General features: G+C 41.0%; 1 protein-coding gene across 4 annotated transcripts in view; it reads left to right on the top strand.

Moving 5' to 3' along the window:
* The window catches only part of LOC145991003 (hormone receptor 4-like), a 348060-nt gene that overhangs the window by 190310 nt on the left and 139872 nt on the right, over positions 1 to 17878 (top strand). The window contains exon 1 of one of the 4 annotated variants that reach the window (XM_083126657.1): positions 4312 to 4668. The exons of the other annotated variants lie outside the window; for them this stretch is intronic. The gene's annotated coding sequence lies outside the window, so the exon portion shown is untranslated. Of the gene's footprint in view, positions 1 to 4311; positions 4669 to 17878 lie in introns of those variants that run through there. 4 annotated transcript variants of the gene reach the window in all.

The raw sequence follows: 17878 nt of genomic DNA on the forward strand, positions 1-17878 counted from the left end.
CCACTTCCTACGTCATCTTGTTCCTTGCTGTGGTCGCTGTCCGCACGTGACGATGTACCCCCCTGGGCACTTGGTATCTCCCTTTCCATTCCTGGCGGGCTCTTGCACTGGAGACAAACCGGTCCGGAATCTCCCTCGCTGTCGACTTCGAAATCATAAAATTCCTGCCCACAAACCTTGCAAACCATCATGACGTCACTCTTGTTCAAACAGTCTATGCGACGATTTCTTAATCTCATGAAGGCCTTTCCTTAATTATCTGCTCAATCTTCTGTCGCACTTAGGAACAGTTACGCAAACTTACGCGAGCTCACACAAAATGTGAATTACGAATCGATACATGAAAAGAAAAAGGAGGTCCGTCGGGAATCCCTTATCCCGCAACTCAGCCTGATGCCATAAATTATGCCAACAACCAAAAAAGTACACAAAAAAGTACATAAAAATGCCCTATGCAGCTGCCCTTGCTGCTTTCGCCGAAAAAAATATCTGCCCTATTGTTACCAATTACGCCCAATAACGTGTCCTTACACGTGAACCTACGACAATTACATCAAAATAACCCTCGAAATACAAAACGAAAAACACACAATCATCAGGAACCTAACACAAGAATTTTATGCATGACGTATACAACAATGAAATTTCTACCGCTCTCGCAACCTGGCTTTCCAAGAAAGGCATGACAAAAGTTGCCGTCCCATGTTCGCGGTGCCAAATGTAACGAGTGCACTCACGTTTCCCGAAATGACGTGTCAATCATACCCCGGCACGGGGCCAAACGTCGTTATGGGTACGGGAAACCGGTCGTGACTCACGGTCCAGTTATCAAGTTCGGTACTGAGACGGTCGTTTATTGTCATAGTATTGCGAGGCGGAGATTAATACCTTGAAATGTTACACTGTTTTGTTTACCTTTGATATGTAGATTCGAACATTCATAACACACTAATAGCATAATATCCGGTACCTGAAAAACGTCAAATAACAACACTGACGAACGGTAAAAAAGTGAATATATATTGTAACAACAAAGAAATATTGCAATCAACAACTGTTTACAAAGCCTCCTCAAACGCTCACTCATTCACTCTCTCTCTCTTTCACACACATGAGGTATTTTTACATGTGAAGTATGGATACAAATCATGGATCTCATTAACATATCATTCCTTTTAATTTTTAAACCTTTATGTGAATTTAGGGCATTTGTCTGCCAGCTCCTGTGCTCTTTAAAAATTAACTTAAGTGCCAGCCCTCGGAAAGCGGTTAACTAAGACAATTGGGTCGGCGTGGTTAAATCTTTCGTTCGACTGAACGTTTGCACCCAGTCGTAAGCACGACTTTATACAAGTTTCTTGGACGGGGGTATTACGCACAAGCCTCTCTCGTCCGATGAGAACAACTACACAATTACATAGGGATGCAAAAACTTAATTGGCTCCAGCTGCCGGAATACACAAATCAATCGTCGGCGCGAGCAAAAATTACCTTGAAAACCACTATGCAACAAATAATACTATTTCACGCACACGACCTTGCAATAAAAACAACTACGCTTTCCACGATTAAAAAGAACTCATCAGTCAACTATTGACAAATTAAATGGCGCGACGGGGCGGTCGGTTACACAAGAAATGGAGCACACTTTGACAATTTATACTAAATATTAAAGAAATGAAATGGAGCTTCTAACGCTGAATGCAGACAATTAAATTTGAACATCTGAACATGAAATTACCCTTTTTTATAACAATACCAAAACAATTTTTAGACGCGGAAGTTAGGTTTGGGTTTTCCTGAGTAACTTTGCGAATAAGTGAGACTTCGGCGTTAACTGTACGGTGTTGATACTAACGACGCACGTTTACATGTACATGAGACCCTCTGAAGTATACTGTACCAGACTCTGCTACATGGCGTGGTCCTTCATCTCTCCTGGACGCGGGACTTGCACACGGTTCCTTTGTGGCGAAATTGTCCTCCGAGGTCGATCGCGACGAAGAATAATTGCGACGATATGGTGTACTTGCACCCCCTCAGAACTTCGGGCGTTCCTCTTGTCAGTAGCGTCGGGTGTACGTGGTCACGCGTCGGTTCGGAATCTCTCTGGTGGCGGGCTTCGATTCGGCGTCGTTCTGGAAGCGTCGTTCTGGAGTCGTCCTTCAATCTCTCCCTCTGGTTTCGATCGGCGTCGTTCTGAAGACGTCCTTCGGGCTTTGGTTGGGACGTCGATCTGAAAGCGTCCTTCGGGCTTTGGTTGGGACGTCGATCTGACAGCGTCCTTCGGGCTTCTGGTTGGGACGTCGATCTGACAGCGTCCTTCGGGCTTTGGTTGGTGGTTGGTTTTGGCGTCGTCTGGCTGGCTTCGGCGTCGTTGCAGGCGTCAGGGAAGCGACGCCCCCCTTCTCTATCTTCTTTAGCCCTCCATCCTTATGTAGTCCACGCTTGGCAAAAACAAATCACCGCGTAATCTTCACCAAAATAAGGCGCACACTGGTATCCCTCTATCTGCGATTCGCTCACGGCACGTAAGGAAACAAAGTCCACGGACACAAAGCAATGATCACGTGAGAGTGTAGCGCGGAGATGCTCTCTCTGTGAAATCCGGGTAAAAACTGTGTGTGGGGTGGTAGCACCGCATATATATAAGAGATTCAAATTCGTCCGTTGAAACCCACGCTAAGGTAGCTTGGCTTCGCTTTCTCAGGGGATGGAAATGACCTCTGCGACGCGTCCTGGATCCTTGCAGGCTTGAGCTCCAGCTGGTCTTCCTGGTCATCCGTGAACATGGGTTCGAACGCCTGCTGCGACTCGAGCCCGGTAGCGGCGAAAATAATCTTTCCTTATCTCAGTGTTGGTGCAAATATGTCATGTTCTAAGCGGCGGCTGTCACTCAAGAAAAACCCCATCTCTCAACTCCCGGCGTCTGGCTCGGATACAAGTTTATTCACAAAAATAAAATCAAACCTCACACTTTCATGTTTGTGCATCAAATGAATCAATAGACAAAAAATAATTTATATCTAACTGCGTTTACATGTCACTAGATACCGTGACATAGTTGTCGGGGTCGCTAAGATGAATAGTGACACTCCCAATGTCATTCAACTCCAATACACTCCTGGCACCCCTAGGGGGTGGGGGTGGGAAGGGCTGACATGTAAAACGAATTATATTAGTGTAGAATCCATAGTTTTCGGGACCGCTGAGATGAATAGTGACACTCCCAATGCCGTTCAACTCCAAGTTCATTTCACACTATAGTTAGAATTCAATGTTTTCCTGTTTAATAGAAGATTGGGATAAATAAATACCCGGGCAACGCCAGGCAATCTGCTAGTACTAAATAAAAAGAATAACTAGCGAGGCGAATTTTGCCTATTTGCAGGTTTTTTTTGCTTTGTATTGAAACATTGTCTTTAATGTTTTGAATTAGTTTCACTTTGGTTTGAGCCCGATAACGTGATTTTATACTGCCTGTAAATGCCTATTTTGCATAATCTTGCTTAAAAATACATTTTTTTTTGCTTATTTTTGTTCCCACTTTTTCTTTCTCTTCTAAGATTTCTTGTTTTATCAGTGTCGTCAATTTCATCATCGTCGCGATTAGCAAGAATAACAGAAAAGTGAACACAAAATAAGAAAATGGAGTAGAAATTCTAGTCAATAATTGTGCAACTGGGAAATTAGGATCAAGTTCATGTTCACAGCTTATTGAAGTGCTTTTTTTAAGTGTATATTTTTGCCTGACCATACGTTTTAGTACCTATGAAGGCGCGCCCGAATAATGACAGAGAAAGCAAAAAAATATACCATTTATTTGGACTAAATGTAAATAAAAATAGAGGTACAATTTATTATATCAAATTAGATTATAATTAGAAACAATGATAAAGTGAAACACATGAATGCATTACATTTTGGTTCAAAGTACACATTTTTTTTCAGTGTACTTTTTCAGGAATATTGGCACTATTTTTTTCTTGATCATTAAAGTGCACCGTTTTCTGCGAGTGGTATCTTCCAATATCGTCAGATTTGAAAGCCGAACAGGGCAGAAAAGGGGGGAGGAAGCGAGAATCGCCCACGAATCCAATGTTGTTCCGCAGATTCACTATCACTTCCTACTTTGGAGAGGTAAAGGGGGAGGGGGGATGGCATCACTTTCTCCATCACTTACCAAAAGTGAGAGGAGAAGCAAGAAGCACGGATCGTCCATGCTCCTGGAGGCAGTGACGTCGGTTTTTACCGTCCAATAAGGATGGAATCGAAAGCGGCAGAACGGTTTGAAAGTAGGACTTGACGTTACGGCTCTTGAGGTGCGCTTAGTGTATGGCCTACTTTAAAGGAATAACGGTACGCCAGGCTTGTGCTGCCTGGGTTTCCATTGTGGAGATCTGAACTGGTGGTGGAGGCGAAACCTTGCTCTTTTTTTTATGTGTGTGTGAGTGCGTCCGTATGTGTTTTGGGGTTCCGGATCCCCTGAAGAATCCCCCCAACTGTCCGCCAAAGATATCTTGGTAGAGGAGAAGCCACAATGGATGTTGTGAGTGCGGTGTGGACTTGAGGCGCTGGACAAGTGTTCTTGCGTTACCTGTTGCATGTGCTATTATGAACGAGCCGGATTTTTGTGCTAATAATAATGAGAGTTCCAGAACCAACAAGGTAAGTTGTAGGCTTTGGGTCTTTGGTGGGCCCCCTTTGGGAGGGCAGTAACCTTGTTTTTTACTCGGGTAAAAACGCTCTCACTTTCCCAAAACTAAAGTGAAGTAGATAGGAACTTTCAATCTATAAATCAGTTTGCGAACTCTTCCACCACACAGAAAAGAAAACGCATTAAGGTCCGAATGCATCAGATATTGAATCTGCTGCAAAATGCATCAGGTTTGTATAAATATTATTTGTACGAGTATATTACTCGACTCAATAAAGTGTTTCCAATATTTTATAAAATTTTCTCCAAAAAAAGCTAAGTGATTTTCAATTCTTAAAATACTGTTGTTTATAATAATGCAGGAAGTGATGTTGCTTATTGAATAAAATATTAAATGTTAGTCATTTTTAATTGTCTCCCTAGGCCTTAACTTGCTGTTCGGGAGAACTCTACAAGATTAGCATTAAACTACATGGAGAACTAGTCATATGAACTAATGACGTAGTGAGATGCATAAGTGCAAGAAAATGCATTAAATTTTGCTCCAAGTACAGAATACATTGTGCAATGTGTTTCTGGATACATGTAAACACTTCATTTTCTCTTTGGTGTATTCAAATACATCGGGTCCAAAGATTCGGTCAAGAACCAAGCACGGTTATATTAATTCATTTGGGGTGCATAATATAAGTTTGATGCATTATATTTTCTGTGTAGCTGTATGATAGCGTAGTGGTTAATGGTCTTGTCTGTTGTTGTCACCTATGGTGTAGTGTTAACGTATTAGCCAACACAGTTGGTATAACCGAGTGTTAAAGGCATCTGCTTGGTGTTGTTCAGCAGCAAGTGGTGTAACAAAACACCAAAGATGGAGCTAAAGAACTCCGATTCCACACTAACACGGAAAGGGTTGTTACGTTACATTACACCAAGCCTGAGTATTAAAACTTTGGTGCTAATTGCACCACACTTTTTTACAGTGTAGGGTTCCATTTCATTGGTTCTGAACTCGCTTTTAAGAACCAGAAGTCCAGCGCCGATTAGCCTATTTATGTGCATAATGTGAACTTGTAACAAATATTCCATTTTCTATGCTTACTGAGGATGCGAGAGGCCCGGGTTCGATCCCCGGCGGGGAGAACGGGGCTTTTCACACCTGTTCAAGCTGATCCGGCGCCTACCCAGGGTCGTATAAAGTAGGTACCTGGAAGAAACTCTGGGGGGTATTGGCGGCCAGGGGCAGGGGCGTGGTGCTGATCACATCACCACCAGCTTCGGCCGAGATCAAGAAAGTGTGGGGCCCTAACACCACACTCCCCATACGCCTTCATGGCGTGGTGCAAAAGTACAGGGGACCACTTTACTTTTACTTTACTTAGGATAGCAAGTCACCTTATACTAATGCATGTGTACAAAATGAATTGAGCGGGTGGATAGGGTGTCCGTCTTCCTGCCAGAGTGGTTCAGCGTGACACGCTAAGAATCCAGAGGTATCAGGTTCGAACCCTGGGTGTCGCATTGATGTATCGTTGCGATTCTACCATCATTCATTGCATCATCGTGATTAGAGTAGATAAGGTGACCGGCTCGTATACGTTGCTGGTTGGTTTCCCGTCGCCCGTGACTTGACTGTAGTTGCTGGAAAGGTAGCAATAACGAAGGCTATGACCGCTCCATCATCGTTTCCTGTTCTCCTGTCTTCCTCGTCACGAATCAACGAACCTACATTACCTCCATTTTTTTTTACTGTACTCTTTAATGGTGCGATCCATTCTATTCACCTACTGGAGGTACCGTGTATTTGTTGGCATCATAGGTGCAGGATATTTAAACATATATACAATGTCGTTTTGTGTGGCGACGTGTATATTCGAATGCAAGAGTTTGAAATGCCCATCTTCTTCTCGCACATGTCTCAATATCTAAACTCCAATCTTGTTCTCAAAGTTTAAGTCAACGTTTTGCTATAATGGGCTAATCGGGACTGGATGTACAGTTTAAAGTGATCAGAATTACCGCGTAATGTGCCTCTACTGGGTATCGAACCCTGGATCCCTTGATTACAAGGCGGCAACGTTACATCTCCACATCGATCTCGAAAGAAAACTATATTTCTCGTTTCGATGTCGAAAAGAAAACCTCTGCTTCGTTTCGAAGCTCGAAATAAGGTACAACAAAATGTGACAAACTAGTTTGTTTCTTGGTATGTCTCTCATGGTAAATCCGTTGTGATTGAAGGTTAGGTTTCTAGATTCTAGTGTACTAGAATCTCGAACTAGACGAGCCCCTAGGGCACCCAGTCTCGGTCTCGTATCGATACCTTCTCTACCCTATAGCAGTGACATCAAACTTTCAGAATCCGTTATATGAACCTGAACTTACTGGACCGTTGAAGCAAACACAAGTTTTCAAATTCCTGGCTACTATTGCGTCGTTGTGTGGCTGTCAAGAAGGTCCTCGATGGAAAGTTCTGCCTTGTTTGTCAGTTCTTGCCTCGCCCTGGGCAAGGTCAATCTGCGCCTATTTTCAGGGTTATTTTGTTGGTGTTTGTGGGAAGCCTTCTGGAAGCACCTGCTGGCTTCCGAAAGTGGAAAGAGCAATCGCCTCTTCTACCCTGGATGATTTCACTTGGAAGACACCCGCTTCATTCTTCGGCCACAGGGCACGTTCCTAGGAAACAGTGCTGACCTTGAGTGTGGTCAGGAATTTTTGTAAACAGTAAATTTATTTCAACAATTTATGTTCGAACCAAGACTGTTCTTGTATTTTTCTGCATCTGTGCACATAACTGCATAATAAATTTACTATCTTAACCTTTTATGCATATACCCCATACCCTCCTTCCCAAACACGTCATAATGCATTTCCTCTCTTATGAACATGAAGAAAAAATGAAATGAAGACTAAAATTGGTAAACGATGTAAGTGCCAAAATAATTCAAACACCGTTTTCCACGTTAAACTGTGAAATGTGCCATGCTTTATAATGTGATAAACGTGAAAAGTGGCTGGTAGCCCTCTAAGTAGTTCAAAGGGCGTTTAAAGACGTCACTGTGTGAACGTTCTTACGGGCTGATGTGCTGAACGATGCGATTTCCCAACACTTTCGCTTTTGGCACTTACAACGCTTACCACTTTTAGTCCTCAAATATTAAAACGCATAAATGAGTTTCATTGCGTCATTGTCTCATACAACTTTTTTTATTTTTACTTTCCATGCATTTTCTGTCACTCCCAATAATACTTTATTTTTGTTATTGTTAATTTGTTTCTAGTTTTCTGATAAGTACTTTGAAGCAGCATGTCCAAAATGACGACATTATATTATACGAAACACATTTCGCATTTAAAAAGGGAAAGTATTACTGTAAAAATCAGGATTATGTTTTAAGAACTTTCAAAATAACTTACTGTTTGATTGATTGATTGCTTTTGGTTTATTTTAATTCTTTTTTTCTGCTACTTTTGGCTAATCGCGAAGATCAGGATGAATGATGATATGATGAAATTGCTGAAAGAACACTCGCAAAGAACCCCCAAGTCGGAATATATATAAAAATATATATTTATAAAAATCGGACGCTTTTAGTGCATTTCCTACCTGTCGTTCATTTCATTATCATTGTCGCGATTAGCCAAAAGTGTCAGAAAGCGACGCTAAGTAACAAATAAATATAACATGGACCAATAAACATCTTCAACTAACTTGGTGAGCATTCCCTTTCGGTAAACTGAGCTACGGTACCATTCATAAATCGAACGTTTCGCAAAAAGGACTTCCTGTCCATAGATAAACTACTATAACTGTCGTCAGATGTTATCTTCAAGTGGGAGGCGGCCTCTGTATTGTATTTTTTCAAGGTTGGAGCTAAATCCGCATTCCCCCTAGTTGTCCCCAAATATCTCTTTTCCATTTCCTAACGGTTCGTTCATCCGTCCGCATAGCGGTTCTACCACTGAATGCGGCGCGGGGAACAATGAGAAATCTCACACTCACCTGAGGCGGCCTGAATTTTTCTTTCTCTTCACCGACTTCCACCCATTTATCTCGAACGCGTTGTTCCCTATTGCTAATAACAGGTCCCCGAAACACCAGGATTCTTCCATTCTTCCGTTGAGGGGCCCGAGAGGCCCTGACAAAAACGACAGTGGAACAACTAAAAAGAAAAGAAAGAAGAATGCTGAAAAAGATCGAGCAGAAAGTCGTATTTTGAAAAATAAAAATATAAAATTATCGTGAATGCGATATTTTTTTGTTAAGAGCTCAACCCTGAGGTTGGCTACATAAGTTGTTTTTTTCATACAAAAAAGTACCCTCCTTCCAAAAAAATGTACCCTCTTCTTTCTTTTTGGTTCCTTGTTTCCCGTGCCTTTGTATTTACCGAAGAGGACATTCCAACTTGTTTGTATTATGTTCTTACTTTGTTCCGTTTCTCCATGTCTTCAGCTAATGCCTTCAATTTTCAGTAATTTCTTCAATTTTCATCTGGGGACAGTTTTTCAATATCGTCGGAATGGGCACTCTTACTAAAAAGAAACCCGACTATAGAGGAGAGTATGAATTTCTCCCCATGTTGCAAGTGGAAGCGATTTTTCAAGATGATTATTAAACTGGACACGGATGTTTGAAAAATATGATAAATTAGAATTTTCAGATTCCCATGCATTCCTTACGGAGAAGAAAATACAACTTCAAGTTACGGCTAATCAAATGGGAGTTTCGACTTTTCCGATAACAAATCAAATCTTCAACCTGTCCTCTATCCGTTAATGCGTTTTTCTACGCCATCGGAAGTATGGTATTCCCAACAGGACAAGTAAAATAATTCTCCCATACGCGTAATGCTAAGTTTTCTCCTCCTACGACCATCCAGCGCACAGCCCTCTCTTTTACCAGCTCGCTGCGGACAAAGGTCAGTGGGGGAGGAGCAGTTTAGGGTCCTTACGTCTGACTTGGCACAAACTGTTCCTCCTGCCCTTAATATACTCCATCCTGGGCTAACCTTATACTCTTCCTTCATGTCTGTATATAACCTACCATATGTACATCTAAGTCACTATCCATCTTCTGCGGTCAAAAAGAATTACTTTACTATTAAGAATTCCACACAGTATCTTTCTCCGAATAACGATGCTACCTACATTTTCGCAAGCTTTAACTTTAAATTTTATTATAACTCATGAAATATTTAATGTTTCGGCGATATTAAGCAAATTCTGAACATATCACACTCTCTCACAGGCGATTGCTATGTCACTCATGAATGGAATACTACAGCGTTAACAACAACGCCATCTATAGGCTCAAAAGTACAATAATGTTCTTGGTAAATTAACATTGTTTGATTTTGTAATACACTGCTCTTCGACAGAGCTCATTCTATAGTATAGCCTTCAGGGATGAAACTGCTTAGTCTTAACCAAAATTATGCTTCCTACTAGGTATTTTGATCATTTCTAAAGGACTTCTGGTCCGTCGTAATGAAAGCGTGCCAATATTAGTTTCATGGCCTCCCAGATGGCGCAGTGGTAGCGTCTTCGGCTTGTACTCATGGGGTCCCGGGTTCGATACCTGGTGGAGGCACATAGTGGTTTGGATCCCACTTTGAACTGTAGGTCCAGTCCCGATTAGCCTTACTGTGCATAAAGTGGACTTAAAACACCAAATCAATCCAGTCCAATATCAGTTTTCCAGCTCCTGTGTGACGTCATGACACGAGAAATCCTCTCATATAAAGTGCAAGGGACTATTTTGCAGTGCTTGTTATATGCCAACGCTGCACATTGCATTATATGCCGGAGATTTTTCTTGCTGATGCACGCTGCTCGAAGTTCTGCTGAACATGCTCTGTTACATCACCTCAGGTGAATGCACTTTACCATTTCCTGCCGTCCTTTTCCGGCCTCTGATACGCACAGAACTCGAAATGTGTTAATTGGCACAAATATGCTGACTCCAATAACTTTAGAGTGCATAAATTGCTAATGATTAGCTTTTGGTGCTTCAACGTAAACACCGAAGGTACTTTCATCAGCTGTTGTTTCGTGTGATGCAGTATAAATGCATCAATGAAGATGAGATACGATCATTTCAAAGAAAATAAACTTACATGTTTGACTGTGTCAATTGATTCACTATACATCTGCAGGAGAAGATGGCAAATTGCAGGAGTGAATTCTGAAAAAAGAAGACATACCCAGTGCCGGATCTACAAATCGTGCCCCCCCAGATTATTACCAAAGGCCCCTCTACCTACCTACCTACCTACCTTTATATATATATATATATATATATATATATATATATATATATATATATATACATACACATACATACATACATTAATAACGTATATGTGTGTGTGTAATTCTTGATCTCACGTTGACAAAGTCACATATAAGGACCCAGAGGGTGATTCAAAAGTCCTTTAACACTCCCTATAAAAAGTACAATATTTAGGCTGGGTACAATTGGTCACGATAGAAACAGGTTAGTCTTAGGGGAACCACATTGGTGTGTTCGAAGCGGACGTCCGCGATATTGAATTCAACTCAAATTTTTTAAATGGGAACTGGTGATGATTTCTCACACCTGGAAAATAATACATTCGTTACAATCATGCAGTTGTAACTTTTTCCTGATTAAAGAGAGATAGGTTGAAGAAACCTTCACCACTGCATTTCTCGTGAAATTCTAGTCTGACTGCCACACTGGAAACCCGGGGTGGGTGATCACCTACAAGATGGCCAACATCGAAAATAGGTGGGGCCCCAAATGCCCTAATTGTGTCTTCATGGCACAGTGCCATATGCACAGGGGACTTTAACTTTACCTGTACCTGTATGTATTGTATTCATTTCTGTACCCCTGAGTACCTCCGTTTATTTTTTTACATACACACATATACGAACCCTCTACTATGCCAATGGCTGAGGGCCCCCTAAAGGCATTACTTGTCTCCGCCCCCCACCGAACTGTGGGGTTTTGCAGCTTTGAGATCCGGCACTGCATACCCCCCTCCTCCGTACGAAAATCCTAGCATGCCAGTCTCCAAATTAACCGTCCAAAGAGCAAGAAGGGGTTATAACAGATTCATTGGACAACAATCAAAATCTAATCTTATGATTTGTCTGCCTGAACTCTCTCAGGGGAAAGGAGGTAACACACCAGCTGCTGTTTATTAACACTTTACCATTTATTCACCTTGCTTTTCAAGTACATGGTTTCATCTCACACACAATACTGTTTTATAATTATTCAAATTATAACTGAATATAAAAATTAATCATCTATATTTTTCTGTACACCCTTAACAAACTGTTACTAGATTTTTATGTAAAGGTAAGCCCATTTCCACATCTACGCCAAAATTCTACCGGATAAACACCAATAACACACAACACACATAAAAAGTAAGCTTCAAAACGTACAGATCGTTAAACTGCGAAGCCAGAAGTTCCAGATTCGAATGTATCATTGTGTTGCCCCATCACCAATCTCGTTAGTTCATCCTTCATCATCATCGTCACGATTAACTCAAGATTTAAAAACAGCTGCGAAATAAAAAAGAATAAAATAGAACAGAATTTTTAGCAGGGATTAGGGTTCCTAGTAATTTACTCGAAAGGGAAATTCGCCTAATCATCGTTCAATCTTTCATTATCACAATTGTGGGCCTAATATCGTTTAGCTTGTAACTGCAGTAATTTCTTAATTTCGTCAATGGGTGTGTCTGTTATGTGTATACACAATATACATGTGTATGTGTGTGTGTGTGTGTGTGTGTGTGTGTGTGTGTGTATGTATGAGAGGGGTTGCAGATAGGGAGAGGGAAAATTTCAGAGAAGCTGTTGATTTCCATTTCGCAACCGAGCAGGTTGAAATGAAGTGGGTCGGCCAGAGATTGTTAAACCCGGAAGGGGAAGAGGATTCTCAGCCTTTCGCTGCAATTGGAGCACAGAGCCCTTTGAAGTTGATTGATCGCCGGTCGGTGCACTGCTCCCGAGCTCTACATCGCGGTTCTTTGGTTCGACTCGTCAAGAGGTCTGTAGATTGATTCCAGTACGTCAAACTTTTTTTTTTATGACTTTACGCCTTTGAAAGAAATAGTTTGGATTTTCCAAGTCTTCTTGTGTATCTTGAGTTAAAGTCACGAATTTAACTTGTGTTTCTCCCTACGATAAGACTGCGACGCCAAGGGTCCCGGGTTCGAATCCCGCTCGGGCTTGGTTGTTTGTGAATGTCCATTCATCAATTTCATCACTCATCCCCATCTTCACAAATTAGCCAAGAGGCACAAAACGCGAAGTAAAATAAACTAAATCAATCAATCAATCCCTACGATAAGACAATTATAGAAGGAGACATTCGTATCTTTGGCGAGATTCGAGACCAGGATCCCTGATCTCGTATGAAGGGAGTGCGGAGAATGGGGTTTGGTGGTTTATATCCACATTAGAGAAAAAAAGTTTGAAAATCCGTTCTTTTGATGCAATTTATCTCGTTTTCTCTCTTGCTCTTTCTTTATTTCTCTCTCCCTCTCATTATTGTTTTCCTTGTCTCCTCTTATCTTTCTTTCTTTCTTCTCTCTTTTCCCTCATCCTTTTTTCTTTCTGTATCCATTTCTTTCTTTCTCGTCTCTCTTTTCTCTTTCTTTTTCTTTCCTTCCCCCTTTTCTTTTTCTTTTTCGTTTCTCTTACCTGTTCTCTTTTTCTTTATTTCTTTCTCTCTTCTTTCTTTCTTTCTTCCTCTTCTCTCTTTCATTCTTTTTCTCTTGACTAATTTCTCTCTCTCTTACCTCTCTCTCATTCTCTTTCTTTTTTGTTTTCTCTTTTTCTTTCGTTCTTTTTCCCTCGTTCTCTCACTTTTTCTATCCATTTCAGAGATAAATTGGTCCACTTCTTAGATTTTGTAGTGATTTTCATAGAAATAATTCTAAACACACACAGCGGCCGGCAGTCTTGAAGTTCACAAAATCCCTCCAGAATTTTTCTCCTAGACCCACTCCTACTTGGCACCATGTTCCGTCAACAGCCCAAAGAACCGATTATTTGAACATTCCTTGCATGAACTTAGTTGGGTTTGGGTTTGAGTTGGCGTTTTAAGTCCACTTTATGCACAGTAATGCTAATCGGGACTGGACCTACAGTTTAAAGTGGGATCCGAACCACTTGTGCCTCCACCGGTTATCGAACCCGGGACCCCTCGATTACAAGGCAATGACGCTACCACTGCGCCATGGGGGAGGCTCGAACTTAGTTGGGGAAAGAGTGCAAAGTGCCACGTGTTGATCTGATACGGATCACAGACATGGACCTTGAAGAAAAGAGAATTGGTAAACTTCTTGACGAAACAGTTCTTTGAAGACCATAAACAAAATAGTGAAAATTAACATCAGTATTGTCCGGAGAATGTTTCTTGTAAGCACGACTTACTCGGATTTCAAATAGTTCCTTTACTTACTAATATCACCAGCGTTCTTATTCCGTGAGACTTCACGGGCCACGGATGTAACTCTGTAAAGATATAGAATTTGTTCATTGATATCGATTTTTACTTTTGGGTAACGTACTGCTTGGTCACGAACTGTTCACAGAGAACAGCTCATTTACGAACGGCTCACGAAGAACCGCTCTTTCCGAACGGTTTACCGAGAATATAATAGGTCGTTCACGAACTGTTCTTTGACAACCTTACACGTTCAAGAGCGGTTCGTTCCAGGCTGGAGAAACAGAGAGAGAACAATGGTTGAATGGTTTAATGTCAGTTTCCCGCCAGAGACTCTGAGGAGAATCAGAGTGGAAAGACCGACGTAACGGGAGTGTGCGTATCTGCATTCCGATTCGCTGCTCGCCTTCGCCCGTTCAGCTTGTATTCCGCCGGGGGCCATCGCAGAAAGTGGTTTCACTCGAGCGTGAACGTCATCCATGCTTTGCGCGGCGTTACGACGTGTTTTTTTTATTAGCAGTAGGAGTAGTACTTCAATGTTTTGCTCAGTGAAAACTAGGTTACACCGAAAGTGAATCAGTGGCGTGCGATGCTATAAGAGCAGGGGGTTTGTCACCCGTTAAGAGCCCATCGTTGAGGGTTGGTAGGAGCATGGAAGTCCGTTAGGGTGAAGGGGGGGGGGGGGGGGCACGGCCCCCCTGGAAAATGAACGCCAACAGAAAATTATATATTTCACACATATAGTTTCATTTCAGCCAGAATAATATTTATCTACTTATTTATTGAGAAAATTCCAGATACAGCACAGGAGGCCATTTTACACTAAAAATCTTCAACAATGAAAATGCAAAATAATAATAATTAAAAGTAACAAAATAACACAAAAATGAATAGCAAATTAACAAAAAAATAAGTAAAGGATGGTTAATTCTTGCATGAAGATGATATATTAAAACTAAAGCAGTTTTTTGAGGGGACAGCATCACTATTATGGGGGAAAATGTGCCTTGTTTCCCCCCCTGGAGAAAATACCTTGCTTGCCCCTCCCAGGAAAAAAAATCCTGCGAACATCCATGGGTAGGTGTTATAACCCCACAGTGCTTGATACTCCGTCGATATTGATGCAGACTCCTCACATTTGAAACGTTCTTGAAATTTATGAAATAAAAAAATCAAGTTTTCATTTTCAGAGCGAAAATTGTTTTAGGTCATTTTTTGACATTTTTTAGGTCATCAACTTCCGAGCCTTAGTCATAGTTCGAGCCATATCTTTAGAATAAAATATCACGGAGGTTGAACATTATACACGCACCTCGTATCTACGTAAGTCCGAAGACCTCGAGGAACCAGGAGCCTTTTCCCATTGTTGCCTGCCGGCGACACGGTTGAGGACACTTCTGAAAGAACTGGAAGCTAAGCAGAATAATAAAGCAATACCTGAGTTCTACCTGCCACATTAATCACAAACGACAACATGTAAAGTTATTTTGCAGTATCTAAAATGGGTTCGTTCACCTCGGAAATTTGGAAGGTCAGGTTACCTGTTGTCACTTACATTGTTGGTTTCAGAGGAAGAATGAAGTTAGCATTCCTGGCGGAAGGTTCAAAGGTGGTGAACGACAGAGGAAAATTTGGCAAGAGTGGACACATTCTTGATACCATAAAAATCTCAATGTGCCTTTGCCACTTCTCAAAGCCATAGCAGTGTTGCCACCCGAAAGGAAATTTCTCTAGGAACAGGAAATCAGATAAAACTTCACGTGAAAAAAGAAAAATATATTTTATCAAGAAATTGTCAGGAAACTTGAATATCACAATCACATGTCATTGAAACACTTTTGAATTGTGAAATGCATTTTCCTTTTCATTCGTTACGCACTCTCCCCCCCCTCCCCACCCAATTGATGATAATTACAATTTTTAATTTGACTTGCGAACATTCAGCCACTTTTCCATTTAAATTGAAGTTATTGTAATAAGACAGCTAATGTTAACTGTTGTGATGTAACGTTTCGTATATATTTTCAAAAAAAGTGTAAATTTATACTATTAATCTTTACTTTTGTTATACCTTTGTTAAATCAATCCTAGATTTTTTGCAACTTGATATTTCCTATCGGATAATGGGTGAAATAATAACAACAAAAGTAATTGATCCTTGGTGATCATCACTTAAATTTTTCTGCGAAGGGAAATTTTGTATGAGAAATGGGAAATTTCGAATGAAGAAGGGATATTTTTGTGATTAGGAAAGGAAAAATGTCGTCATTCGTTGTAGCAACATTGCTGGCAAAGTAGCTTATGGCGGAGAAGTTTGAAACTCCGAACTCCCTGGCGTCGTAGGTGCTAACCACTCCACCAAAGTTTGTTCAACTCGCCAAGTTTCGTATTTGAAAGGTTTATAACCGCAACCTTAAAAATTAACCCATTGTTGAGCGACTATTCTACCGCCACATATACGTATGAACGCGCCAATGGAATACTTTACATAACGTTAAAGTAGCATTGTTTTGTATGAACTTCAGGAAAATCGTAGATTTTCGTATTTGCTAGATTTTTGACACATCGGACTCGTTCTTGATCTATTATATATTTTTTTTTTATCATATGGCGTCCTCGCGCGCCACTGGGGCAAATACTTGCCCTCATTATGAGCCGTAACAGCTCGTGTTTTTTTTCCGTTTCTTTCTCCCCTGCCCGTAGCTACTCGTCTGTTTCAATCGAGAGTCGAAGCAATAAAACTTTCTTTTGTTTTCCACGAAGGAAACCCATTGGAAACAATGTAACTTTCACTCACGAAGCCTGGTGTGGAGAATGGCGCGGGAGAGGTTTACTTATGGCATCGTGTCTTTCTCCATACGTAAATAGGGATTTTCATACATCGTACTGTTGTAAGAAGCAAGTTGCTTAACAGAACTTTACAGAACCGTTCACATTTCCTCATCATTCCTCTTTTATTGGTTCTCGATTTTACACGTTCTTAACCAATCACATACGACTGTGATGATCGTTAAGGCGAAAGTATATTCTCTTTTTGTAATGCCTTAGAATTGCATCTTTGAATGCAGAATTATATATTTCTTGGTGTTTATTGTGTTCGTGTAGTCCCGTTTCGCCTAATCCCCTATCGCCTAATTGCTTATCAGCACAAGATATTGCGATTTATGACCTGGCCGCCATTTGATGCGAAACGGATCACAAATTTTCCTAAACTGTTTGAAAGGGAAATATTTCAAATGAGGGAAATTTTGCCGTCACTCAAAAGGGAGATGTTTTGTTATGTTCATTCATCCTTAATTAGCGCTTAAGGTTAGGTTAGGTTAATAATGTACAATACAATAACGTAACCTAACCTTAAAGAGCACTTAGCATACGACTAAGGCTATTGGCTGTTATATTGCTGACTATTTGGCTCGTGTGACTGCCGAATCCTGTTCCGAATTGTTTGATGTTTACAATTATCACCGTGCGTTAGCTACATCAGAGACCGTCAATAAAATTTCCCTCGCTTGCAATATTTCCTTTGCAACCGGTTTAGGCGAAATGGGAATCGGCGAAACGGGATATTCCCTATCGCATAAAATGGCGGACAGCAGTCAGATCTCATCCTGATAAGCCATTACGCGAAGTGGGATGCGATCATTGTGTTGTGTTTTCTTTCTTCTTTAAATGCAACGCGCTTTATTACCCTATTTCTCCTTCTTAGCGTTTTTTGCACTTGATATTTTGGGTTTCTCCAACAGTGTAAGGAATAACTCTGTTGCATTGTAATC

This window comes from Lepisma saccharinum, chromosome 8, assembly GCF_977018435.1.
Source record: "Lepisma saccharinum chromosome 8, izLepSacc3.1, whole genome shotgun sequence".
Taxonomy (NCBI): domain Eukaryota; kingdom Metazoa; phylum Arthropoda; class Insecta; order Zygentoma; family Lepismatidae; genus Lepisma; species Lepisma saccharinum.